General features: G+C 36.2%; 1 long non-coding RNA gene across 1 annotated transcript in view; it reads right to left on the reverse strand.

The window, feature by feature from the left end:
• Positions 1-15937, reverse strand: part of LOC144454424 (uncharacterized) — a 381737-nt gene that overhangs the window by 231556 nt on the left and 134244 nt on the right. The window lies entirely within an intron of this gene.

A 15937-nucleotide genomic window follows, 5' to 3' on the forward strand; every position in this document is an offset into this window, starting at 1 on the left:
AAATTATTTTAAAAAAGAAAATAAAAAACCCTTAAAAAGACAGCAGTATTTGATAACTATTACATTTTATATATAGTTTCAAATATAAAAGTAAATTCCATGAAGCTAAATGTATACTTTAAAAGAAGAAAAAAGTAATAGCCATCTCTATTAAAATGTTCCTGATATTTAGCAGAAACAGTTCAGGACATCCTAGTAAAGGACTATGTATGTAAACAAAAATGTGCCTTTTGACCCAGTGAGTGTCAAGAGATAAAATAAAAATGCAAAAAGACTCCTAAGTACAAAAATATTTATAGCAGCTCTTTCTGAAGTAGAAATTAAGTAGGTGCCCATAAACTTGGGAACTGATGAACAAAGTGTGGCATATCACCATAATGGACTACAATTGTCCCATAAGAAATGATGAAAGGACAATGTCAGAGTAACCTAAGAAGACTTGCATGAACAGATGCTAAGTGAATTTAGCAGAATTGAGAGAACAATTTATGTCTAAAAACCCCATAAAGAAAAATAACCTGAAAATGCTTGAAAACTCAAATGAATGCAATGTCCAGCTAAAATTCCAAAAGACCGATGATGACATATACTTCCTACCTCTGGACAAAGGTGATAGGCTCAGAGTACAAAATGAGACATATTTTTGGCATGACCAATGAAGAAATATGTCCTGCTTAACTGTACATGTTTATTACAAGAATCTTGTTTTATTCAGTTTTATTTTTCAGTGAGGTTTGAGGCGGGAGGGAAAGAAAATGTACTTTTTAAATTAATTTTTTAAGTTTTAGAAAACAAAAGTGTACAATGAAAACTACTGCATTTTTGAGGATTACAGATAAAGTAACAGGCCAAAATCTGAAAACCTCAGAAGAGTGTTCATAGGGAGATCTCCTGTTACTGTTAAAGAAACCAAAATGTTAAAGTAAGTGTTAAAAAAAAATATGCCTTTGAAAACTTTAGGAAAGCTCTAGTCTGATGGCTTGTCATAGTGTGGGTGTTATCCTGACTTGTCAAAGGCTGCGCCAGTCTCTGGCAGTCCGTATTTTGCTGGGAGGGTTTAAAATACAGTCCTTGTAACAGACCAAGTCTGTCATGTGAGGTTCTATCTAGTTAGAGTCTGAAAGGCTGAGCAACATGTTGGCCACAGGGATGAGTTTTTCAGTCACAGCAACTTTCCAAAACCATCTATCAATTCTAGAGAGAGGTATGGAAGAAAAGAAGGAAAGAAGGAAGGAAGGAAGGAAGGAAGGAAGGAAGGAAGGAAGGAAGGAAGGAAGGAAGGAAGGAAGGAAGGAGGAGGGAGGGAGGGAGGGAGGGAGGGAGGGAGGGAGGGAGAGAGGGAGGGAAGGAAGGAAGGAAGGAAAGGAAGGAAGGAAGGAAGGAAGGAAGGAAGGAAGGAAGGAGGCCTCCATTATTGGAGGGAGTAGCCATGTGGATGGAATTATGGATCTCTGATATATTGGAATGTCTAATGAAACTAACTTGTTATTGACAGTGAAATAGGTTTATGACTGTACCTACTTTGATCCAAAAGAATCAACTAAGTTGGTGAGAAAATAAATCAAAACAATAATGAACTCTCATATATACTCAACGGATTGACTGGTCTTCTTACTTTCCAACTGGCTACTGTACCATTGTTTAGATGCAAGCCATGCTAAAAAAAAAAAAAATAATAAAAACCAACACTAACTGCTACCACCAAGTATATTTCAGTTGCCTTTAAATTTCTTTAAATTTGTGGTCTGTGTTCAGTCAATCATAACATTATGTTAAAACCTGGTTAGCTCCCTTTTGCATTTGTACATATTACTTGCATTACTCAATTTGGTTTCCAACCAACCTTTACTTAAAGCGGTGCCTTTGAAATTACTTAAAAGCTGGTCCTTTCCTCAGTTCTCACTCATAACCTCTTATTTTCAAATTAGTGACTGTCTCAAGCCATTTATTGGCAACGACCCATTCATTTCCATTTCATTCCTTGCATTTTATGAGATCCTACTCCCAGCTACAGGGATAAAGTCTGAATAATCTTCTTCCTTAATTCACACCAAAAGCAATTTTGGTTTGTTCAGTAATCATTCCTGTAATATATTAAGCTATGGGGACCTGTGCAAATAGTATTAGGGAAAAAAAGTCATCAAAAGCAACATGGAATCCTCAGGCCACACTATTCCCTCTAGGGAGTATCTAGAAACTCCATACTCTCAGGGTGGGAGTTAGGATTCATTATCCAATGCCACTTAACTCTGTAGGAGAAATCATATTGGAAATCCCAGTTGTTCTCTTGTAGTGATATAGTATGGGACCAGGTTTCTCTGCACTAGCCAAAATCTTCCAGTAGTCTTTTTCCTAAATTAGGGCATTGAAACCATATACCACGAAAACCACCTGCTGTCTTATCTGGGCACCACGTTTTGGCTCCCTCTGTGTGTGTGTGTGTATCTGTGTGTGTATGTGTATCTGTGTGTGTATGTGTGTGTATACAAGATGTGATATATCCTTGTTTGCTTCATAACTTGAAATTGTCAGTCAGACCAAACTATCTAGTCATCATTTGAGGTACATTTTTTTTTCTGATGAAATTTATTCTGAAGAAACAGATATTTCTTGTTCTCAGGGTCAGTTTGGTTAGGGTCCTAGAAAGAGACCAGAATAATGATTCTGGCTTAAGGGGGAAAAAATAGTTACACCTCTCTCTCTCTCTCTCTCTCTCTCTCTCTCTCTCTCTCTCTCTCGGTTCAAATTGACTGCTAGGAGCACTGAGTATTGAGACAGTTGTACTTCAGGAAAAGGAGTCCTATGATTCTGGAAGTGACTGCCACCTTTACCGGCACTATCCCCCACTCCTTCCAGCTAACATGGTCCCAAGCTGTCAGCATGCTATGGTTTGACAACAGATTGTCAAACACCCTGTGAAGTGTCTGAGCTGCCTGTACCCCTTTATCCAGTGCTGTTAAATGACAAACGTGGTCTAGAATGGTTTCAAGTCTGCTCCTGGCAGATTTGGCTGTGGGGAAAACAATCATGGCTGGAGCTACTGGACCTGCAGGAAGCTGTAGACCCCACTGATTGATTGTTATGTCTATTGCTAAGGCCTTGGCAGAGGTAAACTGCACCAGAAGCTGTGATCTTGGCAGCAGATATATTAGTGTTGGAAATGGAGGTACCTTCAGCCAAAGTTTGTGTGCAGAGATCTAAGATTCTGGACAGGACACTAGGAATGATGGTGTTTTGAACAACCAAGTGAGATGAGTTGGTAATTGGTCATGCCAATAGCACCTGTGGCCTCTGAAGACTAGCCAAGGTTTGGTAGACACTCATAAACGTTTACATGAAAAGCAAATAACTACTTAGTTTTTTTCCATGTCCCATTTATGCTATGAGACCTTCATTTCCCACTCAAGCTCATGCTTCATGACATTCAGTTACTGAAAGTTCACCCCCCAACAAATATGCTGAAGTATTAGAACATGATAAAAAGAATGAGGAACAGAACCATGTGTCATTATTTTTCATTTGAATACAATAATAAGCATATGGTTAGAGGGTTATGTAGACATCAGAGGAAAAGAAACAAACTAAACAAATCTTAACATATATTTGGTACTAGAAATTTTTTTTTTATGCTATGTGCTAGACTTGGGAGGCAAAGGAGGCAGGGAAAGAAATTAATGCTGGGGTGGCAGTGATGGCAAATTAGTGTTAAGAATGGCCCATTATCTTACTGGAAACTGGCAAAGTCAGTAATGAGTGACAGAAAATGGCTAGGCCTTGACAAAAAGAGTTGAGTAAAACCTAGTGATAGGGTGATAGGTGACTTTTCTCTTGACATTTACTTGGGGTTGACCACCTATACTCATACCTTCAATTTCATTTCAGGAATAATAACTTATTTGAATCCTGATTATTTCCTTGGTTATTCTTAGGAATATTTCATTTTAGCCTATAAAGACACACACACACACACACACACACACACACACACACACACACACTAAAACTCCAATGTTGTTCTGTTTCCTTTCCTTTTCTCCTTCCCTCTTCTGTCTTCCTTCTTCCTTCCATCCTTCCTTCCTTCTTTCCTTCCTTCCTTCCTTCCTTCCTTCCTTCCTTCCTTCCTTCCTTCCTTCCTTCTTCCTTCCCTCCTTTCCTTTCTTCCCTTTCTCTTTCCTTCTCTCTTATCTTCCTTCCCTTCATTCCCCCCCCCCCTTCTAGGCTGGATGTGTAAGGGTCACTCATGGGCCCAACCCCACTGCTGATCAGTGAAAGGTTTGATCTTCTCCATATGGCCTGGTTTGCTCCTCCTTAAGCAGCATGGTGGCCTTCCCCTTGCCTCCCCATACAGTGATCTCCCCCTGCCCTCACTCTTTCAGGCTTATAATAATGGTGTCATACTTAGTGTGGACAATTGGTTGACTTTAGCTCAACCGTAGCTTGGAACTCCCCAACTCTGATGATCCACCAATTTCAGCCTCTACCCCTCCAGTAGCAGAGAATACAGATTTATATAAGCCACTATACCCTGTTCTGTTTTCAAAGGAGCCTGAACACAGGCTGTCCTTGTTTTCAAAGAACTTCAAAGAGAAAGATTTCACAGGTTTTCTTTAAAAAAGCTTACTTTAATGCTTACTACCCTTTACTAAAGTAAATATATCTTTATAGCTAAAATAACCTAATTCCTTTTGGTTATAGGTTTCCCACATTTCTTCTTTTTGTTCCAGCTGGCACTAGCCATAGTACTTAAAAATCAATTCTTCAATATTTCAAGTATCTATAATTTGGTTAATGTAAAAATTTCTTTCACTAAGATACATCACAAGTCTTCAGTGATTTTTTTTGAGAATAGTACCATTATCCCCATTTCACAAGTGAGGAAACTGAGGTTTAGGGAAGTTATACAACTTTTCCATATTCATAGTGGTAGGATTTGAACTTATATTCTTCTAACTCCATGTTCAACTCTCTTTATACCTCACCATATTGCTTCTGAGGGTCTTAGAGTTGTGTTTCTGCAGTCAAACTAAGCCCCAAATAAAATCCCACCTCCGTCGGGAAACCTTCCTCAACTCCTTCTTAATTTCAGTACCTTCCCTTTCTAAATTATTTCCAATTTATCCTATATATAGCTTGCTTTGTATATATTGTTTGCTTGTTGTCTCCCCCATTAGACTGAATGTTCTTTGACACTGTATTTTGCTTCTTTTTGTATCCCCAGCACTTAGAATAGTGCCTGGTGCATAATAAGCTACTTAATAAATAATTACTGATTGTGCTCAAAAGCAAGAGGTATTATCTATCATTTCATTTATATTGTTATGTTATGTTATGTTGTATACTAGACTTAAGATCTTTCCAACTTAGTTGGACTTGTAAGCACTTATATTTCACTGGAATAGCCCCCTGAGAACCTAGGTGTCACCAGGTCACAAGTTGACATCACAGGAGACCTTAATTTAATCTTCTCTCCTTAATAAGTAATGTCAATTCAAACTTTTTTAGAAAAATATTTAGTTATCCCTTCCACATCATGACTTTCCTCATTGTGGTTTCAGTATATCACAGGTCAACATAAAAAATTAAATGGGAATTTTGGGGGGGTTTGGCAAAAGCCACAGACAGACAAATAAAAGCCAGCAGATGACATGGAAAAAGTTTAGAAACTCAGAAATCCATAAATATATGTGTAGTGTTATATAATACCATCATATTTTATCTTTTAATATCATAATAATTCAGGCTTCTTCTTTTCTTCTAAATGATTTTACATGGATTATCCAGATCATGGAAGCACCATGCCCCTAACTCCTGTGATGTGGAAGTGTTAGCTATAGTCTCCTTTTTATATTCCTCAAAAACTACGTGTCATTGTACATGATATTTCAATATAACGTGGAATAAAATACAGTATTTCAGGAGAGTTCTGACTCATACCATTGACAATAAATTTTGCTTGTTCCCTTCAGTCTATCTGTTGGAAATATCTTTAATATTATTATTTCATAGAATAATTAGAAATGTTGTTCATTATGATGACTCAGGAACATCAAAGGTCTAGTGTTGAATCTATTTCATTTGATCGTTTTTAGCAAGTTGGTTCTCTACCTCTGCTATGTATACAGTGACTCTCTATTGACTATAATATCCCACCCCACAACCATACCAGATTGTATCCTCTTGATAGCTTGACAATACTTTGCATTAAGGCACAGAAAGGAGTGTATCTAGCACATACCATATAAGGACAAATCACCAGGGCATGTGTAAATATGTAAAACTCTCATTCAATTATTCTGCTCCCAACTTTTTTTGGTTCATCTCTTCCTGTTATGACTTCAGGTAAGTGGCATGCCCTCTCTGAGGCCTAGCTTCTTAGTGTGTAAAATGAAGAGCTTGGGCCAGAAGATCTCTAAGATCTCTTGCCACTCTGATTGCTATTCATTTTGACTTGACCTCCCACTTCTGCTTTCATATCCTGTGTGTTGATGCTGTTGTCTTTCCCTTTGTCCTGATGATTCCCTGGAATCTGCCTCCTCCATTAATTGATTTAAATGTCTGACCTCATAATTCCAGCGTGATAGCCAGCTATTCTGGGGTCCTGGCATTCCAGTGATTAATTCATGCTTGCCAAGCAAAAGGACTAACTTTTACATTACATTGCCTGGTTCATATGTCACTCTATAGTGTTATGGTTTTTATGAAAGATACACACACACATATATATATGTATATATACATATACACATATATATATATACATATATATATACATATATATACGTATATATACATATATACATATATACATATATATATACATATATATACGTATATATACATATACACATATATATATACATATACATACATATATATATGTATATATACATATACACATATATATATATATACATATATATATATATGATATACATATACACATATATTCTAGAAGTAATATGTTACTGACTCCAGCTGAGTCACCATTAACTCATTGGCTTTCTCTTCAATGATTTCCCACAGTAAATGGCTATCCTATTTTTCATCTTGTTTACTCTTCCACAGCACTTTTTGTTATTGATCACAATTCATTGTTTGTGTCCACTTTTCTAACTTGTCAAGGTCAGGTTGAATTCTAATCCTATCTTAAAAGATTGTTGTGACCCCTCCTAGCTCTATGTCAACTACAAACTTATTGATCGGGCTCTCTGTTCATCACCAGTCATATTCACAAACACCAGACCTAGAACTAACCCCTGTGGAAAGCCACTTATAATATCCCTTTAGGTTGACTCTAATCTATTGATAGCAGTTCTTAAGAGTATAAACCCCATTCACTTGCAAGCCCAGGGAAAGCTAGTATGGATTGAATCATATTTTCACAGTTTATTGATGACTGTGTCATGAAGGACAGAATCAAAAGCCTTGCTGAAGTCAAGAAAAATTACATCCATTGCCTGTTGTGGGAGTGAGTTGGTTTTCAAATGTCTAAAATCCTTTAAACCACTGCTTGGGTTAGAATTATGGTGCAAACTAGATTTTATTCCTAACTTTAATTGTTTTAGTATAATTTCTAAGCATGGTATATATTATGCATTTGTGTAATTACTTTATGAGGCATGGAAATGTCTTCTACTGGACCAAAGATAAAGAATATTATTTTGTCTGAGAGGTGGAAGTTCCAATAGGCAGATTGAGCTATGCATTTGTGGATGTAGCCAGTGAGTGTTATTTATATATTTTCATTCAACTATACTTATTTGTTACAAGGGAGAGATTTCTTTTTAACTTGGGGAAGTTAAAAGGGAGAGGGTGACATATTAGAGGTGCAAAAAAGAAAAAAGTCATTGTAGTTCTTAAAGAAATTCACAGAAGAAAACACGATAAAGTTCAGCAGGAAACTCAGACAAGCAGGACAGCTTTGAAACTAACATGCCAAACATTAATCCTTTAAAATGCAAGCTATATATAATAGGTGTATAATTTAATGTATAATATTATTATTTTGTTTGTTCTACATATGGAAATGCTCATGTTTGATGATGTTTTTCAAGTACAGACCAGCAGCGAAAGAAAGAAAGAAAGAAAGAAAGAAAGAAAGAAAGAAAGAAAGAAAGAAAGAAAGAAAGAAAGAAAGAAAGAAAGAAGGGAGGAAAGAAAGAAAGAAAAACACCCTTAAATTTAAAATAAAGAGAGAGAAAGGTTTCCAGTTGATGGTCTTCTTAAAGAAGGATAACACATTATTCATTCACTCCCATAATAGTGCTTCACTTATCCAAAACTCAGCTGTCTGGTAAACTCACCAAAATCTCTCTAAGTAACATGATGGGTATTTTAAAGTCCGTGAAATGAAGCTTATATAATTTATTTTGTAATAGAACCCCTAAGTCATTCCCTTGGAACAAACCTATATACACACAATTCTGGCAGGATTAGACTTTGTTGGAATTTGAGCTCAACAAAAAGGAAAGAACAGTTGTATACAGGAGGCTGGAGGGTCATGTAGCTCCATATAATTCTTCCAGCCTTTTTAAGCCTTAGGATTCTTGTTGGTCACAGTATATAGAAAGAGACTAGCCTAGAAAAAGTGAAGGAAGTATAACAGCTAGAGAATTAGCAGTGGGGCTGAGGCAGTGGTTAGTTGGAGAGCAGTGTGATGAAGGTGGGATACTGGGACCTGTTCAGAGGATTCAGAAAACAAAACAAAACTGTGAGGGGAAAAGATTCAGAGAAAGTGAGAATTCAGACTCTGTATGTGCATGTGTGTGTGTGTATGTGTATGTGTGTGTAAGAGAAAGAGGGAGACAGAGACAGAGAGACAGAGACAGAAAGATAGAGATAGAGAGACAGAGAAAGATAGAGACAGAAAGATAGACAGAAAGAGAGACAGAGACAGAGGGAGAGACATAGAGAGAGACATACACAGACAGAGAGACAGAAAGAGAGAGAATGAGACAAAGCGAGAAAAGGCAGAGAGAGAGGAGCTGGCAAGTGGTGGCAGAGCAATTAGAGAACTAGTAAAAAAAAATAGCTGAGCTTTGAACTTTGATCTTAGATTATGATTGAGGGTAAGGGAATGACCTAGGTCTTTTGGCCCCTTACATGAAGAATATACCTGCATGGAGAAAGCTGTTATATTAAACTATTAGGACAGCAATTCTCATACGGTTATCTAGTCTAGATCTGGGATTTCATCCAGGGAGAGAAATCCATTTGTGGAAACTCAGCTGATGGCACAGTGGAACACCTGGTGTCAGGAAGATGAATTCTAGTCTGGCCTCAGAAATTACTATCTGTTTGCCTCATTTTCCTCAATTGTAAAGTGGAGATAGCAGCAACTACCTCCAAGGGTTGTTCTGAGGATCATATGAGATGTTTGGAAAGAACATTCAGCACAGGGCCTGACACATAGGAAGTGGTATATAAATGCTTGTTTCCTTCCCTATCCCTCTCTCCATAGGCACAGATTGGCAGCTATTCATCCTACTTCTGGCAATAAAGTTCCTACACAACTTATCAGTAACTTTTAGTTTCCTGGGGGCATTGAGGGGTTAAGAGCCTTGCCCAGGGTCACAGAGCTTGTATGTGCCAGACATCTCATAATTTATCTGAATTTGGCATGTCTCTGTCTCTTAGGGATTTGGGAGTGGGGTGGGAAGGGAGAGAGAACTGTAGAAGGGGGTACAAAATATAAGGCTGTGGAAAAAAAAGAGTTTATGGCAAACCAGAAGCAAATTAGAAGGGAGGAGAAGGACAGTAATAGAGAATGACAGTGCCTTCAGCTACAAGGAGATGAGAATGATTGGGAGTTGGCCATAACTTCACCATAAAATTATATTGTCTCTCATTCTATTCATGAAGTTGTAATAATAATGATGATAATAATAACTAACATTTATATAGCACTTACTATGTGTCAGACACTGTGCTAAGCACTTTATAATTATTATCTCCTTTGATTATTTATACAAATTACTACATTCCTTCTTCCATGCTGTTCTGACCTAGATTTGTGTGGCTTGATTTCCTCCTTGGTTTTAGATATAAATGCTACTAAATCCTGACCATTTTCCCTCCCTAGACCATAGATCTGGCATCCCTGGTTATTGATGAATATCCAGTTTGACTCTTTGGACAGTATTATGGGGTGCTCAACTAATCTATTTGCAATGATGTGCCCTATATGACCTAGGGTTGTTGATGCTTTCATGCATCCAAAAGATACTTGTACTTGCTTTTTTATTGACACTTGTACCTGCTAATCACCCACTAATTCCTCAGAAAAAAAAAACAGCTCTTATTTCCCCATAGAAATTCACAGGATGGCACAAGGAGGCATGAACACAAGATCAAAAAGTAATATTTGATGACTTGACAGTAAAGACAAAGACCAAAAAATTATAAATAACTAGCAGAAGCTTTTTAAGGAGCATTCCGATACTATTTAGTATAAGGACAAATAGCCGTATAAAACTGAATAGATCCTGAGGGCATCACTATAATGTAGCACAGGCATGTTAGAGAATAGGACAATGAAATAGAAATTTGGGCACCAAGGTTTGAATCTCAGATTTACCACTAAGTCAATGTATGAATTTGGGAAAAATCATTTAATATGATTTTCTTCAAGTGCAAAACAAAGGGATTTGACTAGGTGATCTCACATCCCTTCCAGCTCTCTTATTTTATTAATCCGTAAGAACGTCTAAACAATATTTTAATGAGAATAATCTACGCACATGGAGGGAATATATTGGCCTTCTAAAGGTATTTCTAATTCCCTTGATGAGGGTATTAGAAAGGAATAGGTGGTCTTTCACAAGTGATATACCACAGTAGATCATATCTTTATAATCATGTAATCTGCTGAAAAGTGTACAGGACTTGCTAAATCCCCCAGCGCTTATTGTTTTTTTTTCCTTTTTGTCTATAAAAAGAACTTGATGCAGTTGAGCAAAACACCACCCTGAGGCTCTCCTCCAAGAAAGTGTCTGCCATGAAAATGTCAAAATTATGCAAGATATTGTGAAAAACGTAATTATAGAGATAGCTTTGCTCAACTCTGATTATTAATAATCAAGTGAGGCAAAGAAAAGAAAAAGGACACATATGCTTGCCAAAGGTGTTTGTCACTGTCACAGAACACAGAGACCAAGTCAAAGAGGGATTCCTTACAGATGGCAAGATCATCCTATCATTCATTCGTTCAACTCATACAACCATCCATCCATTAATAGCATTTACTAAATGATCATAGCAATTTCAGGTGCTGAATATACAGTGGCAAAAATTAAACAGTTATTGCCTCCATGGAGCTTACATTCTACTGTACACTCCTGCTTGCTAATGATATATTGTTTTCTAAATATGGTGAATTATGATCTGTTGGTTCCTTTGACATAGTAATCATCAGTAATAATATGAATTATTAAAACAATAATGATTATGATAACAATCTAGTACTTACATGGCACTTTAAGTTTTGCAGTAATTCAATTGAGCCTCACAAAACCCCTGGCATATAGGTGCTATTATTATTTCCTTTTTACAGATGAGGAAACTGAGATAGAAGTTAAGTGACTTGCCCAGGTCACACAGCTAGAATGTGTCTGAAGCAAGATCAAATTGTCTTCTTGTTCTGGTCCAGCATCAATCTGCTATATCACCCAGATATCTGAAGAAGAAAGACTTGTAACAGAGAGGAGAGATATCTTCAGAGAAATTAAAGAGAGATTAGATATATTCTCTGTTGTTTTAGTGGGAAGAACTAGATCCAATGGGTCAAAAATAGAAAGCATAAGGAGGAAGATTTTACTCAATATAATGAAGAACCTTCTAGTGAAGTTCTCTCTAAAAGTATAGCTATTGGTCTGCTTAAGTACTGAGTTACCCAACATGCAAAGTGTTTGTGCAGAAGCTGGATAAGTACCATCAGGAATATTCTGGAATTCCTTTCATCATTGGAGGTTAAATGAGATAGGCTCCTAAGACTTCTTCCAACTCTAAGATTCTGATGCTTTATTTGTAATGATCATGCCAAATCCTTAAGAAAAGGCTAAATTGGGGCAGGTAGGTGTTGTAATGGATAGAGCACTGGCCCTGGTGTCAGGAGGACCTGAGTTCAAATCTGACCTCAGAGAAATAACACTTACTAGCTGTGTGACCCTGGGCAAGTCACTTAACACCATTGCCTAACAAAAACAAAAACAACAACAACAACAACAAAAAAAAAGAAAAGGCTAAATTCATATCATTAGTTTAGAGCTAGAAGGGGCATTGAGTTCATCTACTCTAATTTCATGATTTTATAGCCTAAGAAACTGAGGCCTTAGTGACCTTATCTATGTATCTATCTATCCATACATAAACACATATGTGTGTGTACATACACATATATGTATGTATATAATGCATATATACCCATATATACACACACACACAGAGATATACATATATACTACACATACTCACTTATACATATATACTACTTTATATGTATGTGTGTATGTGTGTCCACACACACACATACACTCTTTTTCTAAATGGTTGGGAAACTCGTAATTTATTTTAGAATAATTTTCATCTAAAATAAAAAAAAAAGTGTTGGTCCTTAACATTTTAAATCTTCAATCTCTTGAGTTCTCAGCTATCTCAAACAATTCTTTTCCCAAAAGTCCCAGATAGCCACTTTTTTGTGACATTTCATCTATAAATTACATTTTTTCTGAGAGACCAATGTAATAGAAAAATAGTCCTGATAGCATGAATTAATTGAGGGAGTAAAGCTAAGAACATAGAACATATCTAATAAATTACATATCATATATACATGGATATATATGTATTATTTATATATGTATATACATATTTCCTATGAAGCAAGAAAAATCTTTTTCTTACCACTGCAAAAGTTTAAACAAACTTTTGTTCTGTAACGCTGTAATCAATATCAATTCAATTACTTTTCATAAGAAATATAAAGAAATATATATGTTTCCTAGTGATTTTAAATGACACCTTCACCCCACTATATTGTTTGGTATTTTTTTTCCACTAGGAGTATCTCAATAATAACAGCCAACTTAATCAGTATCCTTTTCCTAGGCAGAGAAGCCAAAGAACCAAATTTCTATCTTTTAGCATTCTTGATGATCCCTGTAGGCCCAACATGAAATGACCTGGGCAGAGCAGTTTAGAGATAATTTATAGGGAAAATATAGGAAAGAAGAGGAAAGAGTTGTCTGAGGGTAATTTTACCAAAGAAAAATTACAGTTACTGGAGATAACTAAAAATTTGTCAAAAAAGGGACAGAATAGATTTTGCATTATGGAGAATGCAGTTAGAGGTTTATTTCCAACTTCAACAATTCAATTTGCTCTAACAAGCTTTTATTGGGTGATTCTATGTGCCAAGCAGTAGGGATACCAAGACAAAATAAAATAATTCCTGCCCTCAAGTAGCTTACATTCTATTGTGGTAGGAAGAACAATGTGTATACCATTAGAGAAATACAAAATACAAAGAATAAAATATTTTGAGGTTCAGACAGACTAGCACTGAACCTATTTTACATTTCTTTAATGGGGAGTTAATCCCTTGAGAAAGTTAGCTCTGATAATATGTGAATATGCCAGGGCCCAAGTACTGACTCAATTGCTTTAATATAACACTAGAGACACTTGAATACACTATTCTGGCATGTTACTTTTAGAGAATTTGTTGGGTTTCATTGATTTTGAGTAAAGCAGTGGCTCAGTGTAGAAAGAGCCTCATGAGTACTAAGAAATGTTTAAGACTTGAGGAATATTATTGTTCCAGGTCACCCCTAGATGGAAGGCCTGAACCTACACAAAAGAATATTGACTTGGAAGGAATACTAACTTCCACTCAGGAATACTTACTTCCACTAAAAAAAAAAAAGTAAGTGGTTGAGATCCCAGAGGGAATGGCACTGAAAAATTTTAAGGGAATGCACTGGGAAGGATGGGTTACTCTGTTCAAAGAGAGAATGTCATGACATCAATAAGAACAAGGAATGAGAGAAAGGGGAAAAGACAATATCTGGTATTCTGAAATTAGCATTCTTCAGAATACATTGTAGAGTCTCCTAGAAGGTCGAAGTAGTAGAGATGGGGTGTAATGAAAACAATATTTTTTTTTTGGAAAGGGGCACTACAAATGAATGTCACTTAAATGAAGACAATGCATGAGATGAGGAGAAGGGGGCAGGCAGCCAGTGCTGCACTCTTATGAGAGCTGGGGGAGGAGAGAGAGAGAGAGAGAGAGAGAGAGAGAGAGAGAGAGAGAGAGAGAGAGAGAGAGAGAGAGAGGGACAGGCGAACAGACAGATGGACAGACACAGAGACAGAGACACAGAGAAACACAGACAGAGAGACACACAGAGACAGAGATGTGGAAAGACATTAATTGATGCAATGTGAGGTACTTAGAACCAGGAAAATCATAAACACAATGATTACAACAATGTAAATGGAAATAACGTCAACAACAACATAAGCAAAATTGAATGCTGTGAAATTATAATGAACAAGTTTGTCCCCAAAGAAGAGATATGAGAAGATTTTCTATTTTTTTCTGTTCTTTGCAGAGTCAGGATACTTCAGGTATGCAACATTGCATTTATGATTTCAGAACTTTTTAATATATTGTTTAAACTTCCTAAACTTTATTTTCTCTGTTTCCTATTCTTTATTATAAAGCCATGATTCTCTCTGGGAGAGAGAGACCAGAGTATGCCTCTGGAGAAATGTAGAATATATAAAAATAAAAGATATCAATATAATCTAATTTTAAAGTCAATTAACAGCTGTTATTATAGTATATAATCTCCAATGTTATATTAATACAAACTTTGTAAAAAGGTTACATGCATATTTTGCCTAAAATGTCTCTTCAAATTAAAATGACTTTTAGAATTCTAGGTAATAATTTAAAAATACATATTGATACCTTGTTTTTATAGAGTCTTAATTTCCATATGTATTCTTCCCCTCCCCTACCCAGAGAACCATTACTTCTAAAAAAAGTATTAAAGAGAAAGAAAAAGAAAAGAAAATTTTGCGAAAGCAACACTTTAATAGTTAACAAGTGTATACCATATTTTACATACATAGTCCTCCATCTCTGCAAAGAAGGGAAGTAGTTGTTTTTCTTATCTCTTGTTTGTTACCTGAATCATTCAGTTTAATTACATAATATTCAGTTTTCAAAACTACCTTTCTCTCATTTTTAAAAGCCAATTTGAAAACTTCAGAAAAATAATAGTAAGAGGCAGACAATTAAATGTTGATCTACTTCATAGAAAATAAAGAAGAGTAATTTTATTTACAGGGCCTTTGTCCCACTGTGGATGATGTAAAAAAGGACCACAATGAAGCTACATCATTTTCCCTGCATACTGATAATCAACAGCACACGAAGTAGCATTAAATATGAGAGAACACACATTTCCTACCCTGTGGATTTACATTCTAAACAAGGAAGATGAAAGAACCAAACAAACTAACTGAGAAGGTAAATAAATATCTTGATGAGCCTTACTATGTAGTATTCCTGGGTGTTTTTCTACCTCAACTTTGTCTTCTTTCTTTCAAGATTCCCATCCCCTCCATCCTCCAAGGTGAGTGATCACTGAAAAGCTCTGTGCAAGTTATTTTAAGAAACAATTTAGAAGGTATGGAGGAGAAGATGTTACATGTTTGGTTTATGCTTAACGCAGGAGGAGGTAGGGGAGACAGAATGAATGAAATGGCTATGCCAGGGTGGACTCTGTGACCTGCCTGGTCAAAGCAAAAGTAAAAAGAGGAGAAACAGAACAGTATCAGAGCAGTTAACGTAAGTAAGAACAGAATTTTGAAAATCTAAATAATCAACCCTGATTAGACTGCGAGAAATCAGTTGAAAGAAACAAGAATC

This window comes from Phascolarctos cinereus, unplaced genomic scaffold, assembly GCF_003287225.1.
Source record: "Phascolarctos cinereus isolate Bilbo 61053 unplaced genomic scaffold, phaCin_HiC Scaffold_726;HRSCAF=1367, whole genome shotgun sequence".
Classification (NCBI taxonomy): Eukaryota; Metazoa; Chordata; class Mammalia; order Diprotodontia; family Phascolarctidae; genus Phascolarctos; species Phascolarctos cinereus.